The sequence below is a fragment of the Protopterus annectens genome, chromosome 13.part0 (genome assembly GCF_019279795.1).
Source record: "Protopterus annectens isolate FY-2018-M chromosome 13.part0, PAN1.0, whole genome shotgun sequence".
Lineage (NCBI taxonomy): Eukaryota > Metazoa > Chordata > Ceratodontiformes > Protopteridae > Protopterus > Protopterus annectens.
Genome location: NC_056747.1, coordinates 885033940 through 885043129, shown reverse-complemented (window position 1 = coordinate 885043129; position 9190 = coordinate 885033940). Strand labels below are relative to the sequence as shown.

The window sequence follows — 9190 nt, the reverse complement described above, 5'->3', positions numbered from 1 at the left end:
AGGATTCTGTTTGCCATAGTGGTGGTGGGGTAAAATAAAGTTGTGTGTGGTAGGAGGAGAGGATGGACAGGAGGAGGAGAGAGAAGAGGGCTAATGTGTAACATAGTGGTTGTAGAAGGTGTTATGTGTAGAGGACATCTTATTTAGTTATAGGTGAGTTTGGTGTGTGTAGGAGTGCTAGCAGTAACTGTTGGTGGAGGTGTTGTGTAGGGTGTGGTGAAGTGTTTTGGAGTGGGGGATGATAGGTAGGAGTTGATTGGATAATTGTGAGTGAGGTGTGGTTGGGGGTGTGGTGTATAACTATAAATGTAATTGATATGGGGTGGGTGGGAAAAAACAGAACAGAACAGATTGCTATTATGAATATCAATCTTGCCTACAGTATATTCAGCTTTTAAGTCTTACAAGTACTCTCTGTAGTTAACACTTACACAGGCTTGGGATGTCTGCAGTCCTAAATTCCTTGATCCAATGGTCGAGGGTATCCCTCTTCCTCCTCCAAAGGTCATTGTAGTGATGCCTACATTGGTCACCAGTGCTGGGGATACTGGTAGCACTGGTTACAGCCTGGGCTAAGCTATCACAAGCTTCTGACTTATACTGGGAGCCAGAATAGTCCCCCTGTAAAAGCCTAACACTGTGGTTCTCAACTAGGAGTCCAATAAAAAACTTGGACTCCTAGACACCCCATCTCTGTGCCCTAAACCTGACACCTTCCCCACAAATGCCTTCCATATCTGCCATGGATCTAGAGCAATAGAGAATGATCTTTCCCACTAATTCCAGTCATCAGATTTACTGGGAGTGTGCACACTGCTGGAAAATGTTGTGCTCCACTGGGCAAACATGGTGCCCATCAGTGCGCACCTCTAAGCACTGTGTTTGCGTGATGGTAAGTGGAGCTCAACAATACTAAGCAAAGCAAATTCAAGGTTATTGGATGTACAGACAGTTGTGTATGCATGTTAGATAAATGTGAAGGCCACGGAAGTCCAGATAACAGAAATATACTTACAGGAATATAATACACAATATACCCACAGTCATACATTTGAGAATAAATGTGATAATACATTGATAAATGACTGCATAACTGACACAATACTAGTGCCTCAGCTCTCATGCATATAATTAATATCAGCTACACCATGTCAAGTGTTATAAGTGTGAGTGACTATAATGGGAAGTAGAACCGCAGTAAAAGTGTATGGAATATGTTGTATTTGAACCCAGGACCATGTGCATGGTAGTCCTACACTTACACCTGTTACTACAAGAAAATTGAGAAAACAATTGTCTGTGTTGCAGTTTATTGCTATAAACTGCAATGTCACAACATTAAAACAAAAGCTGCACACCCTGTATTAGAACCCATGACCATCTTTACTAAAGCCCTATACTTACATCAGCTACCACAGGACTAGTTACATGGCATTCCCTATTTTACTAATCATTATTATGGTCTCGCTGTTAACCACCACGCAACATCATCTAGTGGGTTTGCACAATGCCTAATAGTATTAATTGAATGTATCCAGTTTCTGTCTGGGGCCTGCCTGGCCAGTTGTCCAGTTTACGGTAAGTGGCATATCATGCAAACAGTGCACCCCCCCAAAAACAAAAGAAAAAAGGGAGAGGTACTTGAAATGAGGAAAAGCAATCTATGACATACACACACATTATAAAAATGAGATATTTCTATATAGGTCTGGATTAGAACACAGGGTGGGTGCCTTATCCCTCTTTGCCACACAAACAGCTTTGGAGCAAAGAACTTAAATCAATATGCACACAACCAGCTGCAGCAGCATCTACAATGATATCAAACTATACAAGTGCTATTTGGACATGTATTAGTTTTGGATGTAGTGCACCTACCGATCATACAACCTGTCATGATTATTGCTTACAAATATACAGCTTTGCCTTACATTTCTGCATTTGTTGGCCATTCTTAATTTATCTGAGCAGTAATCTGAGACATGCAGTATGTAAACCATTCTATATCATTGGCCTTAATATGTGTGAGGATATTTAGTGGAGATAATATCATATGCAGTTGCTAACAAATGAAGGGCAGGTTGGATGTTAAGGAACACAACCTATGACTTGTGTGCTGCTTACTTATATTTCCAACCTTACATCTAAAACTTTGTAGATCTAACCTGATACACCCAGTAAGGCAGCCTGCAATGTTGTTGTGTTTTCATTTTCCTAACCATTAATCATGCACAGTTGCAATCCAAGAAGTGCATGCACTATATTTACATCTCCTACATGGATCCATGTTTTTGGGATTCAGAAATTCTAATGAGTTCACACCTCATTTACATCTTCACCATCTAACAGTCCTGAATCTGCACCATATAAAAAGGCAACCATGTAGACTGCAAAAACCCTTTTTCTTCAGAAGGTATGCAAAATATGCTATATTTTGCCACCTACATACTGCATATGCTAGAAAATATTTAAGTGTACTGATGGCAAGGGCATGTTTGTCAAGCCATTTCAGAGATATACATGATTGTCAATACATGAAAATGGAATGCTGCATGATAAATACAGTATGTACAAATGTTTCAGGGACAGATCCTTTGATAGCACTTTTATCATTTCAAAGATGGTTTGTTAGCAAAATGGGTCCTTTACGTGCTGTTTTGGGCAGGGAGGAGCAAAACTGAGTTGCTGCTATGGCACAAACAAAGATGGAGTGTTCTTTTAGGGAGGAGGCAAAGGTGAGTTACTGTTATAGCACAAACAAGGATGGACTGTTGCTTTAAAGGGAGAGCAAAGCTGAGTTACTGTTATGGCACAAGCAAGGATGGACTGTTGTTTTAGGGGGAGCAAAGCTGAGTTACTGTTATAGCATAAACAAGGATGGACTGTTCTTTTGGGGGGAGCAAAGGTGAGTTACTGTTATGTCACAAACAAGGATATGTTGCTCTCGTTACTCTTCTTGTTTTGCATCCTGCCTGTTGTTAGTATTTCACATCTCTAGACTGTTTTATGTTTCTCCATTTGGTAATACTAACTGGCTACCTTTTCTATTTTATCTGGAAACAGTTATTTTGTAGTAATGTGATACTTATGTGTATTATCCTTCTGTTGTCTTTTAGAACACCTACTAGTATGCTACCCAGGGATGTCAATCCATGCAGACCCCCTTCACCGATGCCGAGAACTAAGTGACTGTAAATGGCTTAAGGCAATATGGCACTTTTCTGCTGGAAAGGTGATGGGGAGATATGGCACATATGATGCGAATATGATGATAGATAGTAGATGATATCGATGCCATGGATGGCCATGACAGGACATATGAGGAGGTGCACCATGGGGCTACTTACATGATCGAATCTGCATGGAGAAGAGCAGCTACAGTGGGCCATGACCAGATAGTTACTGGGGGAGGGCCTGATAGGGAACTTCCACTAACTCCCAATGAAGATTTCCTGGTCAATATCAGAGAAGCAGACAGCTCCCAGGACAGTGCAGTACAGCATGTCCTGGATGTTGGAGCAACAGTTTCAGAGACAGCAAACACATCCCAGGAGGAGCTTCCAGGTAGGCTTTGCTATCTGAACAATTGCATACTGTTGTATAGTAAAACAATAGAAATCAGTAAGTTAATTCTGTGTCACGTCTTTTTTTTGGGGGGGGGGGATTGAAGATTGCTACAATTATAAGCATAGGTTAGAGTTGCCAGCCATGTTGTTGTTGAAATTATAGTTAATGGACCTGTAAAGGGGTAAATGTATTACCCTCTGTGTTATTATTAATTGTGATGATGTTGCCTTTACCTCTTGCTTAACTTCTTTCAGGACCGTCTGAACTATAGAAGAGTGTCTCATCTGCAGATGGTAAGGCAAACCTTTTTATGTCAAGAAATATTGTAGTGTGTGATGTTGATCACAGGCCTGTTGTATGTATTGCTGTAATGTCTGTAATAGTGGCAGTACTGTTAGCTTGTTAGCATATATTGCAATATAGTAGTGCAGGTATTAATTTATTCCTGTGTTTCTTGCTTTTTATCACAGGTGATCATGACAGTGGGAGTGTGGGCCCTGTGACACCTGATGTCTGTGTATCAGCAGACTCTGATGATTATGGTGGCAAAACTGAGGCACAGTCAGGGGGTGCAAAGGTTGAATCTGACACTGAGGTTGACATACAGCCATCCCCTGCATTTCCATCGGACACAGGCAGTAGATCTATGCCTACCCAGTCCAGTGAACCCACAGATATTGGACAGGTGGAGGGTGAGGACATTGATCAGGGAAGTGTGGCTACTGTGGCTTCAGTGCCTGTTGAGTCTGGCTGTAGTGAAAGTGTGGATAAGGTGCCACATAGGAGGATTGATAGGGGTGCTTGGAGGGGGACTGCTGTCCCTCCTCCCTCTGTTGTAGGTCTCTCTTCCTGTGCCACTCAACAGATGTTTAGGGCCATCATGAAGGCACAGGCATGTTCCCATAGGTTCTCCAGACAAATGCTCAGAATTGTGGATGTGGCACATTCTGACATACATGACTGCCTCCACCATATTGCCAATTCACTGGCTTGGATGAATGACACATTGGAATGAGGGGTGTATGTGATGGACTGATGGGTGTCTGTCATGGAACGAGCAGAGTATGTGATGGAACATCTTCTGGGAGGGAATGTCATCCTCGTGGGTGTAGGTCAGGCAAATCATCTGCTGTCAGCTAATGTGGCCATGCTGATCACACTTCCATAGTGGCAGTACTTCCACCACTCCATCAGTTAGTGTGCTGTCCACACCCAGATGTGGCAGGCCATATGGTCATGTTCCTGAGTATTCCCATGAAGGGAGCTCATCCAACAGACATCAGTCACATTTAGGTAGCAGCACTGCATCTGACCTTGGGCATGGACATGCCAGTGCATCTGATGGCAGAGCCAGCTCTCATGGTCAGGGACAACAACTATGAACTGCCACCTTTACCATGCATGGCTCATAACTGTCCAACATACCAAGATGCAGAGCCAACACAGAACTAGGCTGTGTTCATGTAGACACTCACACACCATTTCACTTGGAGGACCACTACAGACACACAAAACAGTTACTCATTTTGTCTCCCTGGCCATTGTTTTGGTTTATTCACATGTCTGCCTTCTTCTCTTTCTTACTTACACACACTCACTGACCTTTTGTGTCAGCCTAGGCTTTCTGCCCCCAGACAACACCCTATGCAAGTGATGATAACTGTCTCATATCCCTGTTTTCTATCCTTTGGATTCAGGGATGCAAAATCTTTGTGTCTGATGCTCAGTGTGCACAGCTAACTTAGTGCTTAGTATATCTGCATTTATGGTGTTGAACTGGTACTTGTACCATTGACTTATATTGGCCTTAGAAAGTTAGCCAGTTGGTAGCATCAACATTTCCTAACTTTATAGTGAATGATCTTGTGAGGGTTGTGAAGTCAGAAACTGCAATGTGTATCATTACTTTCTAACTTCTCTCTTTAATTATTTTCCAATACAAACATATGGTGCTAAACTGAAGGCATGCAGTAATCATCAGTACTTTTGAGAGGTATGACTGTGTGAATCTTGGATGTCTAAGGCCTGCTACTTAGTAATGGATACATAAGTCACATAAGTCTACACTGTCACATGTTAAGGTAAGCTCTGTACAGATCTCCCATCTTTTACTAACTTATTGGACCAGTAAATGAAATACAAGGATATGCCATGCAGTCATATTATCAAACATTACACTCACGGTTCAGGACTTACCTTGTAAATGTGGCAGTTGACACAATATTTGTTCAGGGCTGACTCTGTCTGATGCAAGCAGTACCCATGTAATTGACAGGATTCGAACCTGTGTGGGGAAACCCTAATAGATTTCTAGTCCATTGCCTTAACCACTTGGCCACAATTACAATGTTGTTGTAATTGTGATGCAAGCAGTACACAGCCAATAGATGGGGAGGGAAAGGTCGTGTGAGTTGCCTGGCATCAATGATATTATATGTATGTGAGTAGGAGTAAGGTTTTAGGGCCCTAGGTTGAGACTGAGTGCGCTATGTGTTGTCTCTTAGACAGTGCAAGGGTATACTGGTATCTCTATGTCTGCATATACCCACAGCAGCTGGTGGTTCCCCCTGTGACTCCACATCTGCCTGTGGCTGTGGTGACCTTGGCACTGGTGGTAGGATGTGTGCCCCTTCCTCTTGCTGATCCTGCTGAAGCTGTTTTCTCAGAATTATGTTGTGTAGCATGGCACATACTATGAATATTTCTGTACTTGTCCATGGATTGAACTGCAAGGCTCCCCCAGATGTATCAAGGCACCAAAACTTTGACTTCAGCAGCCCAAACACATGCTCTATGATATTTCTTGTTTGAGCGTGTGCCTCATTATGGCATTCTTCCATGGGTACGTGTGCATTTATGATGGGTGTCACAAACCACGGTTCCAGTGCATAACCTGCATCACCCAGTAAATGCCTCTGTGGGATATTCCCCCTAGCAAACATCTGGTACAGTAGGGAGGTGTGCCAGATATGTGAGTCGTGGTAACTCCCAGGGATGCCAGCACATGCATCAGGATTATTCCCTTGGCATTACACATGACTTGGCAGTTGATAGAGTGGTAGCCTTTTCTGTTAATGTAGCTCCCACTCTGTTGCCTGGGTGGTGCCTTAATTTCTACATGTATGCAATATATGGCACACAGTACTTCAGGGTAGTGTGCTACATGGTAGAACTCCTGCATATTTCTGGCCCTCTCCTCAGAACTACGGGGGAAATATATATGGTCACCTGCATGTTGGACCATAGCATTCAGGAACTGGTGGAAGATCCTGGATGCTGATGCCTGTAACACCCCCAGCATGTCCCTGTTGGTCTCTAAAAAGTACATGTAGCTAAAATTCTAAAAGCTACACATGTCTTTATCTCCATTGGAATGGCTTTCCCTCAGTTGGCCCTGGCTCTGAGCTGAGGATGGCAGAGGTCAAAGAGTTCCTGTAGTAGGTCCCTGTCCATCCTGTAGTGCTTCCAATTTCCACATTGTGTAGGTTATGAAAAGTTAAACGGGACCTGAAAACTATTCTCCTTCACAGCCTAGGTCTATTAGAAGCAGCAGTAGCATTGACTCAGCTTGTAGCACACACAAATGAATTAAAGCAGTAGCAGCAGCCTCTAACATTCTGTCTGTGTAGACTCTTTTCCATGTCTGTATTCCAAAAGTTTTGGAATCTGTAGGAAAAACCAGCACAAAGTCTACACAGATGCTTTTTAGCTTGTTTAATAGCTAAACCATGTTGGATTGGTTAATTTGCCTGCAATTTGACTCCTTATGCTGCAATTAGCATGCCACGGTGTTTACCTTGATTCACAGTGGTGCGCGCCTCTACATGGCACTTTTTGACATTAATACACACAGCCCCGTAACTCAAAGCATATTTCCTAAGCAAACCAAATGGTCAACATTCCTCCTTTGAATAAACTCAGCACTCGTAGAGGAAACACACACAGTAGTACATTTTGCTGACAAAGTCAGCTGTCAACACAATGAATAATACCTATTTTATATATATATATATATATATATATATATATATATATATATATATATATATATATATGGGTTCATATGAATCCGTCGACAGAACCAATCGGCCTTTTACCTCATCGACACCAAGCATCGACACGTCAGAACAGACGACAATCCAGGTAGCGATTTTCCCCTTACAGGACCCATGGTAGCACTTAGGACCCATGGTAGCGTGCTATCATGGGTCCTAAAGGGGAAAATCGCTACCTGGATTGTCGATGTTCTGAACGGTCGATGCTTTGGTGTCGATGAGGTAAGCGTCGATGTTTCGGCTGTCGACGGATTCATATGAAAACATATACATACATACATACATGTATGTATATCTATACAGAGAGAGAGTGAGAGCACACAAAGATGTGCATAACATTTTGACTTTCCAAGTTCAGATAGTTCATAAAACTGGCACTATATATACATGCAAACACACACACACACACACACACACACACACACACACACACACACACACACACACACACACACACACACACACACACACACACACAAACATATATATAAGATAAATAATTATGAATAAATGCATACAGTGAATAGCACAGTAAATATATGGAATAAGACTATTACAGGCTGGTCAGAGAAAAAAACAAGACAGAAAATAATTATTTACCCAAGTAAAGTAACCATAGTTAACAGTACAAGGTTATAATGCCTTCCACATATTTAGACCAGCTATAATGCCTTCCACACATTTAGACCAACAACTGCACAGACAGGGATTCAAGGTGGAGGTGCCTCTGTTTACATCAAAAATAAATATACCCCAAGGCTGGTCAAACAGGACAATTCATTTGAGCTGCTCCATGTTCAAATCACCATAGGCAAAATCCAGTATCACTTCCTTGCCAGATATAGGTCCCCCTCTATTATCCAGGAAACCCATACCATGTATTTAAACTTATTAGAAACACTAACCATCCAACCCAATACAATATTCATGGGAAACTTAAATTACCTCACTATTAACTGGGAATCCTATACAACACCTAACATACAGGCACAGAGATTCCTGGATTTTGTAAACACAAACTCCCTGAACCAGATAGTCAGTACACCAACCAGGGGTACAGCCACACTGGATCTGGTCCTCACTAACATGGGAGAGTGCTGCACACCCCCTACTGTAATGTCTTCCCTGGTCTCCTTTGAAGTAAAAATAAAACCTGGACCCCCAGCTAAACCCTCAATATTCAGGAACTACTCAAAGGGTAACCTCCTGCTATTAAGGGATAACCTGGCAAAATTCTAGGCCCCCATGAACCCTGAGAACAGAGCTGCCTATGCAGAACTGTTCACAGAAACCCTGTACAAGCATGTTAATAGCTGCATAGAGGCAGCTGTACCCACCAGGAAGTAAGAACTAACTCAAAAAACAAGCCACCCTGGTGGAATCACAAAATCAATAGGCTGTATAACAGAAGGAAGAAAATATGGCAAAAAGTAGGAGGTGCAGCACCCAGCAGGCTGAAAGCACTTTCATCAAACTAAACAAATCTCAGAGGACAAATAAAGTTTACCAAAGCCAAATCTGAGGAGAATTTAGCCTGTCAGCCCAAGGACAATCACAAGGAATTCTTT

General features: G+C 42.3%; 1 non-coding gene across 1 annotated transcript; it reads right to left on the bottom strand.

Moving 5' to 3' along the window:
* Positions 1–5830: 5830 nt before the first annotated feature.
* TRNAS-AGA lies at positions 5831–5912 on the bottom strand. The gene has a single exon. It is a non-coding gene; the product is annotated as a tRNA-Ser (tRNA).
* Positions 5913–9190: the final 3278 nt, after the last annotated feature.